The 11,481-nt window shown below is 35.3% G+C and overlaps 4 non-coding genes across 4 annotated transcripts; all 4 read right to left on the bottom strand.

Annotated features, from left to right (window-relative positions):
* Window positions 1–1,767: 1,767 nt before the first annotated feature.
* On the bottom strand, window positions 1,768–1,841 carry TRNAT-AGU. The gene has a single exon. It is a non-coding gene; the product is annotated as a tRNA-Thr (tRNA).
* A 2,921-nt stretch (window positions 1,842–4,762) lies between these two features.
* On the bottom strand, window positions 4,763–4,836 carry TRNAT-AGU. Its single transcript has one exon. It is a non-coding gene; the product is annotated as a tRNA-Thr (tRNA).
* Window positions 4,837–7,278: 2,442 nt separating this feature from the next.
* TRNAT-AGU lies at window positions 7,279–7,352 on the bottom strand. Its single transcript has one exon. It is a non-coding gene; the product is annotated as a tRNA-Thr (tRNA).
* A 3,246-nt stretch (window positions 7,353–10,598) lies between these two features.
* TRNAT-AGU lies at window positions 10,599–10,672 on the bottom strand. The gene has a single exon. It is a non-coding gene; the product is annotated as a tRNA-Thr (tRNA).
* Window positions 10,673–11,481: the final 809 nt, after the last annotated feature.

Genomic DNA, 11,481 nt, shown 5'->3' with positions numbered 1-11,481 from the left:
TAGGTCTATTTATCGGCTTCAGACAATTTAGTTTTTTTTTAAAAAAATACCCAAGTTTATGATGAATTTGGAATTCATTACAAAATTTGCTACAAATCCATAGTTTCATCACAAATTTAGCAACGAATTCATGGATTTGTTGCAAATTTTGGAATAAATACCAAATTCATCGCAAACTTGTGTATTTTTTTAAAAAAATTGTCCGAAGTTGGTTAATGGACTAGAGAGCTTGGAATGAAACAAAACCAGTTCCTAGGTGTTCTTCTTGTTCTCCTGATTATATACTGTTGGATCGAAAGTGCTAGAGGGGGGAGGGAGGTGAATAACACTTATGCCTTTTTCACTTTTTCGTAAAACTATCAAAAAAAATAATGCAGCTGAAAGAAAGCAAAGAGACGAAAGAATAGAAACAATTGACACATGTTGATTTTACTTGGTTCAGAGCTTGTGATGACTCATACTCCAAGGCTCGCGATCGTAGATCACTTTCATTAGGCAATCTACTAATAATTGATATCTCGATTAAAATGTAAATGCGAATATATAAAAGTTACCGACAAATAAAGATTTGAAGACTTGAGCTTTCAATCGTCAAAGCAGTGTTTGGGCATTATAGAGTCTTCTCTTGATCAGCACGCAAGAGCAAAAGTCATTGGAATTGATGTCTTCAAGGTGTTGGTCGAACTCTCCTTTTATAGCCTCATTCGGGCACCTGGACGAGTCCTTGGGTGCCCCATAGTGTTGACGTAGCGTGCTCTCATCAAAACTCTATTCGACTAGTTTTATCCACCTCCGGGTGTCCGGACCCTTTCGGGCACCTGGACTATGACATACGCTGTCCAATCTGGGTGTGCCACCTCAACTCACTCGGGTGCCTGGATTCACCCTAGTCCTGGCTTGTGGACCCAGTCATTTTCCGACTTTGTTTTTTTTGGAACACCAAGTTAGTCCAACAAATAATAATATGTAAAGCAGAGTAATATTTGATAGTCTCCGGACTGTCTGGTCCTGACTTTGAGTTTTGCTAAAACTCTAGGTCGGACTAACACCTACTGCTCCCTCTATGAGGAACGCATCCTCATCTACTTCTCTCAAGAGAGTTTACCTATTGCTAAACCGGTTCCCCAAACCGTTTGGAATTTTGCTTAGCATCCGAGACCTCAAGACTTTTTACTGGAAGTCTGAACGTCGATCCGTTAAGTCTTCCACTAGGTGTCTACGACCCCTGGGACTTTGACCTAGTATCCTTGACCCTAGATTTTCTACTCGACATCTTCGACCTGCCAAGACTTTGCCAGTCTCACAGACCAGGACTTCCTTATATAGTCGCAATTAGGACTTTCCACCTACCTAGTGTCCACTAGATTTTTTTTGCCTAACCTTAACTAGGACTTTCACCTTACCTAAGATTAGTTAGGACTTTTCTACACACTCAGTAAAACTTGTTAGAACAACAATAAAACTTAACTTAAAACCTTTTAATAATATGATTTTCGAAAACTAATATGCTTTCATTGAGATTTGAACTCCAGACCTCAAATGTCTACTAATAATTAGGATTGCTTTAGTTGACTAAAAATGTTTCTCAATTAATTAAGTATAAAAAAAACATTAGTACAAACAACAATATTCCTTTAGTATTTACCATCAATTTGATGAATAATTAAAAAAATTATAAACCCAATTCATTAATTATCTTATTTTCAAAAATTAGTATGCTTTCATTGAGACCCAATTCATTAATTATCTTATTTTCAAAAATTAGTATGCTTTCATTGAGATTTGAACTCAAGACCTCCCGCTTACTAAACGAGTTCTCTAACCAACTGAGCTATGAAAGCAATTGAATTTAATACATTCAAAGCAGCTAAAAATAAGGTTTACGTTTATTAGTGCACATTAGCTATTAGAGTAACAGGTGATATCATTCACCTTAAACAGTCCAGTGTCGTCAGCCCTATGGTAAGATATAGATAAGTAGATCATAAGAGGTATTTTAGCTTAGTACAACAGCTCTTTACATGAGCAAGATCAGACAATTAATGAGGCATTTTACACTATCACTTCCTAATTAGTGTCATGCACATTTTACACTATTAGTTCCTTTTTTTCATTGATATTATGTACTCATTCCTAATTAGTGTCATGGTGTTGATTTAGGATTTATTTATGGTTCTTGTTCGGTCTTATTAGCAAGTGTTAAGTGGATTATTATAAATGTTACGACTCCATTGTGATTTATTTAGCATTATAACACAAATCTCTCTCTCTCTCTCTCACACACACACATATTTAGAAACGATACTGATTCTGTTTAAAGGCTGAGAAGATGGCGCGCTGGCTTTTGTTGATGGTTTCTCAACCAATAGAAGACTTCTTCAACTTGAAATGAAGCTTTCCTTCGATTCTGGACACAACCTAACGATCCAACAAAGCGTTAGTTATCAAATACTAGGAAGGGGGTACTTGGCAAGGCCCTCGGACATAGCTATTGTGTAGTTACTACAACATACGGCAGTTATTGTGTAGTAGCTGCTACAACGTTATAGCAGCTACACCACTTTTAAAAATCAGTACCATAGTGATTATTGTATGCAATCATAGAAAAGAGAAACAAGAATTTTATTTTAATTTAAGAACAAAGAGAAAAAAGTTATTTATATTAATTTAAGAGGAAAGAGAGAAAAGTTGTTGCATATAAATGAGAAAGGGATTAAAAAACTTAAGATTCAGTTGCGTTAGATACCCCACGTCGGATTTTGCTTATGGTCGCGAGGAGGCGTCGGGCAACATATCAATTTCGTGTATATATACATATGTGTATAATTGATAACCTAAGGACCTTATGCCGCACATCTCGTACACATCCGATTTTTTTCCAATTTAATTTTTTTTTTGCTCTTAATACTATAACGTAATTCGTGCATGCCCCATGCACCTCCAATGCATTAGAGGTGTCTTGGGCATTTTTTTAATAGCGTTGAGGTGCATTGGACACATTGATGTTCAAATAATCATTTAGAAAAATATATTGGGTCAAAATAATTTTTGAGTACATTTATATAATTAGGAGAAATAGAAGAATATTAGGAACTAGTTTCATATCATTCCGAGCTCTCTAGGTCTATTAATTAGCTTCATGCAATTTAGTTTTTTTTTGTAAATACCCAATTTTACGACGAATTTTAGAATTTGTTACAAAATTTGCAACAAATCCATGGATTCATCGCAAATTTTGCAAAGAATCCATGGATTTGTTGTAAATTTTAGAATAAATATGAAATTCGTTGCAAACTTGTGTATTTTTTATTAAAAAAATTGCCCGAAGTAATGGACCTAAAGAGCTCGGAATGAGATGAAACTAGTTCCTATGTGCTCGTTTAGTTCTCCTGATTATATACTGTTGGATCAAAAGTGCTAGAGGGGGGGGGGGGTGAATAACACTCATGACTTTTTTATATTTTCGTAAAACTATCAAAGAAAATAACGTAGCGGAAAGAAAGCAAAGAGACGAAAGAATAGAAACAATTGACACATGTTGATTTTACTTGGTTCGGAGCTTGTAATGACTCATACTCCAAACTTTGCTGTCGTCGATCACTTTCATTGGGCAATCTATTAACAATTCGAAGTATTATAAAGGATATCTTGATAAAATATAAATGTAAATATATAAAAGTTACCGACAAATAAAGATTTGAAGACTTGAGCTTTCGATCATCAAAGCAGTGTTTGGGTATTGTAGAGTCTTCTCTTGATCAACCTAAAAGAGCGAAAGTCATTGGAATTGATGTCTTCAAGGTGTTGGTCGAACCCTCCTTTTATAGCCCTTTTATAGCCCATAGTGTTGATGTGGCGTGCTCTCGTCAAGACTTTATTCGACTAGTTTTATCAACTCCGGGTGCTCGGACCTTTCCGGGCACCTGGACTATGACATACGATGTCCAATCTGCATGTGCCACCTTAGCTCACTTGGGTGCCTGGATTCGCCCTAGCCCGGGCTCTTGGACCCAGTCATTTTCCAGCCTTTGTTTTTTTGGAACACCAAGTTAGTCCAACAAGTAATAATATGTAAAGTAGAGTAATATTTGATAGTCTTCGGGTTGTCTGGTCCTGACTTTGAGTTTTGCTGAAACTCTAGATCGGGCTGACATCTACTGGTCCCTCTATGAGGAACGTATCCTCATCTACTTCTCTCAGAAGAGTTTACCTATTGCCAAACCGGTTCTCTAGACCGTTTAGACTTTAGCTCAGCATCCAAGACCTCAGTACTTTTTACTGGAAGTCTGAACGCCGATCCATTAAGTCTTCCACCATGTGTCTGCGACCCCTAGGACTTTAACCTAGTATCCTCGACTCTAGAATTTCTACCTGATATTCTCGACTTGCCAAGACTTTGCCAGCCCCACAGACCAGGACTTCCTTATATAGTCGCAACTAGGACTTTCCACTTACCTAGTGTCCACTAGAACTTCTTTTACCTAACCTTGACTAGGATTTTCACCTTGCCTAAGATCAGTTAGAACTTTCCTATACACTTAGTTAAACTTATTAGAACAACAATAAAACTTAAAACCTTTTAACAATTTGATTTTCAAAAACTAATATGCTTTCATTGAGATTTGAACTCAAGACCTTAAATGTCCACTAATAATTAGGATTGCTTTAGTTGACTAAAAATGTTTCTTAATTAATTAAGTATAAAAAAATAATAAAAATTATAAACCTGGTTCATTAATAATATGATTTTCAAAAATTAATATGCTTTCATTGAGATTTGAACTCAAGACCTCCCGCTTACTAAACGGGTGCTCTAACCAACTGAGCTATGAAAGCAATTGGATTTAATATATTCAAAGCAGCTAAAAATAAGGGTTGTGTTTATTAGTGCACACTAGTTATTAGAGTAAAAGGTGATATCGTTTACCTCAAACAGTCTACTTCGTCGACCCCATGGCAAGATATAGATAAGTAAATCATAGCAGATATTTTACCTTAGCACAACATCTCTTTACATGAGCAAGATCAGACAATTAATGGGGCATTTTAAACTATCACTTCCTAATTAGTGTCATGCACATTTTACACTATCAGTTCCTTTTCTTCATTGATATTATGTACACATTCCTAATTAGTGTCATGGTGTTGGTTTAGGATTTATTTATGGTTCTTGTCCGGTCTTATTAGCAAGTGTTAAGTGGATTATTATAAATGTTACAACTCCATTGTGATTTATTTAGCATTATAACACAAATCTCTCTCTCACACACATATATTTAGAAATGATACTGATTTTATGTAAAGGCTGAGGAGATGGCGTGCTGGCTTTGGTTGATGGTTTCTCAACCAATAGAAGACTTCTTCAACTTGAAATGAAGATTTCCTTCGATCCTGCACACAACCCAACAATCCAACAAAGCATTAGTGACCAAAGACTAGGGAGGAGATACCTAACAAGGCCGTCAGACACAGTTATTGTGTAGTTACTACAACATATGACAATTGTTGTGTAATAACTGCTACAACGTTATAGCAGCTACACCACTTTTAAAAATCAGTACCATAGTGATTATTGTATGCAATCATAGGAAAGAGAAACATGAATTTTATTTTAATTTAAAAACAAAGAGGAAAAAGTTATTTATATTAATTTAAGAGGAAAGAGAGAAAAGTTGTTGCATGTAAATGACAGAGAGATTAAAAATCTTAAGTTTCAGTTGCGTTAGATAGCCCATGTCGAATTTTGCTCAGGGTCGTGAGGAGGCGTCGGGCAGCATATCAATTTCGTGTATATATACATATGTGTATAATTGATAACCTAAGGACCTTATGCCGCACATCTCGTACACATCCATTTTTTTTTCAATTTAATTTTTTTTCTTAATACTATAACGTCATTTGTGCATGCCCCATGCACCTCCAATGCATTAGAGGTGCCTTGGGCATTTTTTTTCATAGCGTTGAGGTGCATTGGACACATTGATGTTCAAACAATCATTTATCAAAATATATGGTGCAAAATAATTTTTGAGTACATTTATATAATTAGGAGAAATAGAAGAACATTAGGAACTGGTTTCATCTTAGTTCGAGCTCTCTAGGTCTATTAATCGGTTTCATACATTTAGTTTTTTTAGAAAATACCCAAGTTTACGACGAATTTAGAATTTGTTCTAAAATTTGCAACAAATCCATGGATTCATCGCAAATTTTGCAATGAATCCATGGATTTGTTGCAAATTTTAGAATAAATATGAAATTCTTCGCAAACTTGCGTATTTTTTTTAAAAACAATTGGTCGAAGTAATGGACATAGAGAGCTCAGAATGGGACAAAATCAGTTCCTATGTGTTTGTCTAGTTCTTCTGATTAGATATCGTTGGATCAAAAATGCTAGGGAGGGGGGGGGGGGGGGAATAACGCTCATGACTTTTTCACATTTTCATAAAACTATCAAAGAAAATAACGTAGCAGAAAGAAAGCAAAGAGACGAAAGAATAGAAATAATTGACACATGTTGATTTTACTTGGTTCGGAGCTTGTAATGACTCATACTCCAAACTTCGCGGTCGTTGATCACTTTCATTGGGCAATCTACTAACAGTTCGAAGTATTACAAAGGATATCTTGATAAAATATAAATGCGAATATATAAAAGTTTACCTATAGTCAAATTGGTTCTCCAGACCGTTTGGACTTTTCCTTTGCATCCGAGACTTCAGGACTTTTTATTGGAAATCTGAACCCTGATCCGTTAAGTCTTCCACCAGGTGTCTGCGACCCCCAGGACTTTAACCTAGTATCCTCGACCCTAGAATTTCTACCCGTCATCCTTGACCTGCCAAGACTTTGCCAGTCCTACATACCAGGACTTCTTTATATAGTCGCAACTAGGGCTTTCCACCTGCCTAGTGTCCACTAGAACTTCTTTTGCCTAACATCAACTAAGACTTTCACCTTTCCTAAGATCACTTAGGACTTTTCTACACACTCAGTCAAACTTGTTAGAACAACAATAAAACTTAACTTAAAACCTTTTAACAATATGATTTTCAAAAACTAATGTGCTTTCATTGAGATTTAAACTCAAGACCTCAAATGCCCACTAATAATTAGGATTTCTTTAGTTGACTAAAAATGTTTCTCAATTAATTAAGTATACAAAAAAAAACATTAGTAAGAACAACAATATTCCTTTAGTATTTACCATCAATTTGATGAATAATTAAAAAAATTATAAACCCGATTCATTAATAATCTGATTTTCATAAATTAATATGCTTTCATTGAGATTTGAACTCAAGACCTCCCGCTTACTAAACGGGTGCTCTAACCAACTGAGCTATGAAAGCAATTGGATTTGATATATTCAAAGCAGCTAAAAATGAGGTTTGTGTTTATTAGTGCACACTAGCTATTGGAGTAAAAGGTGATATCGTTCACCTCAAATAGTCCAACGTCATTGACCCCATGACAAGATATAGATAAGTAAATCATAGGAGGTATTTTACCTTAGCACAACATCTCTTTACATGAGCAAGATCAGACAATTAACGAGGCATTTTACACTATCACTTCCGAATTAGTGTTATGCACATTTTACACTATCACTTCCTTTTTTTTCATTGATATTATGTACACATTCCTAATTAGTGTCATGGTGTTGGTTAGGATTTATTTATGGTTCTTGTCCAGTCTTATTAGCAAGTGTTAAGTGGATTATTATAAATGTTACGACTCTATTGTGATTTATTTAGCACTATAACACAAATCACACACACACACACACACACACACATATTTAGAAACGATACTGATTCTGTTTAATGGCTGAGGAGATGACGCACTGGCTTTAGTTGATAGTTTCTCAACCAATAGAAGACTTCTTCAACTTGAAATGAAGCTTTCCTTTGCTCCTACACACAACCCAATAATCCAACAAAGCGTTAGTGACCAAATACCATGGAGGGGGTCCCTGACAAGGCCCTCTGACGTAATTATTGTGTAGTTACTATAACATGTGACAGTTATTGTGTAGTAGCTGCGACAACGTTATAGCAGCTACACTACTTTTAAAAATCAGTACCATAGTTGTTGTCGTATGCAATCATAGGAGAGAGAAATAAAAAATTTATTTTAATTTAAGAAGAAAGAGAGAAAAGTTGTTGCATGTAAATGAGCGAGGGATTAAAAAACTTAAGTTTCAGTCGTGTCAGATAGCCTACATCGGATTTCACTCATGGTCGTGAGGAGGCGTCGGGCAACATATCAATTTCGTGTGTATATATATATATATATATATATATATATATATATATATATATATATATATATATATATATATATATATATATATATATATATATATATAAATGATAACCTAAGGACCTTGTGCCGCACATCTTGTGCACATCCGATTTTTTTTTTCAATTTAAATTTTTTTGCTCTTAATACTATAACATAATTCGTGCATGGCGCAGGCGCTTCCAATGCATTAGAGGCACCTTGGCCATTTTTTTTAATAGCGTTGAGGTGCATTGGACACATTAATGTTCAAACAATCACTTAGCCAAATATATTAGGTTAAAATAATTTTTGAGTACATTTATAAAATCAGGAGAAATAGAAAAACATATAGGAATTGGTTTCGTCTTATTCCGAGCTCTCTAGGTCTATTAATTGACTTCAAGAAATTTAGTTTTTTTTTAAAAAAAATACCCAAGTTTATGACGAATTTGGAATTCGTTACAAAATTTGCAACAAATCCATGGATTCATGGCAAATTTTTCAACAAATCTATGGATTTGTTGCAAATTTTAGAATAAATATCAAATTCATCACAAACTTGCGTGCTTTTTTTTAAAAAAATTGCCCGAAGTCGGTTAATGGACCTGGAGAGCTAGGAATGAGACAAAACTAGTTCTTATGTGTTCATCTAGTTCTCCAGATATACTATTGGATCGGAAGTGCTAGAAGGGAGGGAGGGTGAATAACGCTCATGACCTTTTCACTTTTTCGTAAAACTATCAAAGAGAATAACACAATGGAAAGAAAGCAAAGAGACGAAAGAATAGAAACAATTGTCACATGTTGATTTTACATGGTTCGGAGCTTGTGATGACTGATACTCCAAGACCCGTGATCGTCGATAACTTTAATTGGACAATCTACTAACGATTCAAAGTATTACAAAGGATATCTTGATTAAAATGTAAATGCGAATATATAAAAGTTACCGACAAATAAAGATTTGAAGACTTGAGCTTTCGATCATCAAAGCAGTGTTTGGGCGTCATAGAGTCTTCTCTTGATCAGTGCGCAAGAGCGAAAGTCATTGGAATTAATGTCTTCAAGGTGCCGGTCGAACCCTGCTTTTATAGCCCCATTTGGTCACCTGGACGAGTCCCTGGGTGCCCCCATAGTGTTGACATGGCATGCTCTCGTCGAAACTCTATTCGACTAGTTTTATCCACCTCCGGGTGCCCAAACCCTTCCGGGCACCTAGACTATGACGTACACTGTTTAATCTGCGTGTTCCACCTCAGCTCACTCGGGTGTTTGGATTCGCCCTAGTCCGGGCTCTTGGATCCAGTCATTTTCCAGCCTTTGTTTTTTTTGCAACACCAAGTTATCCCAACAAGTCATAATATGTAAAGCAGAGTAATATTTAACAGTATCCGGACTGTCCGGTCTTGACTTTGCGTTTTGCTGAAACTCTATCTCAGACTAACACCTACTGTTCCCTCTACGAGAAATGCATTCTCATCTGCTCCTCTTAGGAGAGTTTATCTTTTGCCAAACTGGTTCTCCAGACCGTTTGGACTTTTGTTCAGTATTCGAGATCTCAGAACTTTTCATTGGAAGTCCGAACCCCGATCTGTTCAGTCTTTCACTAGGTGTCCACGACCCCCAAGACTTTAACCTAGTATCCTCAACCCTAGAATTTCTACCCGACATTCTCGACCTGTCAAGACTTTACGAGCCCCACAGAGTAGGACTTCCTTATATAGTTGCAACTAAGACTTTCCACCTGCCTAGTGTTCACTAGAACTTCTTTTGCCTAACCTTAACTAGGACTTTCACCTTTTCTGAGATCACTTAGGACTTTCCTACATACTCAGTCAAACTTGTTAGAACAATAATAAAACTTAACTTAAAACCTTTTAACAATTTGATTTTCAAAATCTAATATGCTTTCATTGAGATTTGAACTCAAGATGTCCACTAATAATTAGGATTGCTTTAGTTGACTAAAAATGTTTCTCAATTAATTAAGTATACATAAAAAACATTAGTACAAACAACAATATTCCTTTAGAACAATAATAAAACTTAACTTAAAACCTTTTAACAATTTGATTTTCAAAATCTAATATGCTTTCATTGAGATTTGAACTCAAGATGTCCACTAATAATTAGGATTGCTTTAGTTGACTAAACATGTTTCTCAATTAATTAAGTATACATAAAAAACATTAGTACAAACAACAATATTCCTTTAGTATTTACCATTTGATTAATAATCTAATATGCTTTCATGAATAATTAAAAAAATTATAAACCCATTTCATTAATAATATGATTTTCAAAAATTAATATGCTTTCATTGGGATTTGAACTCAAGACCTCCCGCTTACTAAACGGGTGCTCTAACCAACTGAGCTATGAAAGCAATTGGATTTAATATATTCAAAGCAGCTAAAAATAAGGTTTGTGTTTATTAGTGCACACTAGCTATTGGAGTAAAAGGTGATATCGTTCACCTCAAATAGTCCAACGTCGTTGACCCCATGGCAAGATATAGATAAGTAAATCATAGGAGGTATTTTACCTTAGCACAACATCTCTTTACATGAACAAGATCAGACAATTAATGAGGCATTTTACACTATCACTTCCGAATTAGTGTTATGCACATTTTACACTATCACTTCCTTTTTTTCATTGATATTATGTACACATTCCTAATTAGTGCCATGGTGTTGGTTTAGGATTTATTTATGATTCTTGTTCGGTCTTATTAGCAAGTGTTAAGTGGATTATTATAAATGTTACGACTCCATTTTGATTTATTTAGCATTATAACACAAATCACACACACACACATATATATTTAGAAATGATACTGATTCTATCTAAAAGCTGAGGAGATGGCGCGCTGGCTCTAGTGGATGGTTTCTCAACCAATAGAAGACTTCTTCAACTTGAAATGAAGCTTTCCTTTAATCCTGCACACAACCCGACGATCCAACAAAGCGTTAGTGACCAAAGACTAGGGAGGGGGTCCCTAGCAAGGCCCTCCGACGCAATTATTATGTAGTTACTATAACATGTGGCAGTTATTGTGTAGTAGCTGCTACAACGTTATAGCAGCTACACCACTTTTAAAAATAAGTACCACAGTTATTGTTGTATGCAATTAGAGGAGAGAGAAATAAGAATTTTATTTTAATTTAAGAAGAAAGAGAGAAAAGTTGTTTA

The sequence above is a fragment of the Zingiber officinale genome, chromosome 4A (genome assembly GCF_018446385.1).
Source record: "Zingiber officinale cultivar Zhangliang chromosome 4A, Zo_v1.1, whole genome shotgun sequence".
NCBI classification, from domain to species: domain Eukaryota; kingdom Viridiplantae; phylum Streptophyta; class Magnoliopsida; order Zingiberales; family Zingiberaceae; genus Zingiber; species Zingiber officinale.
The sequence above is the reverse complement of the archived record's forward strand: the minus strand, read 5'-3'. Positions and strand labels throughout refer to the sequence as shown.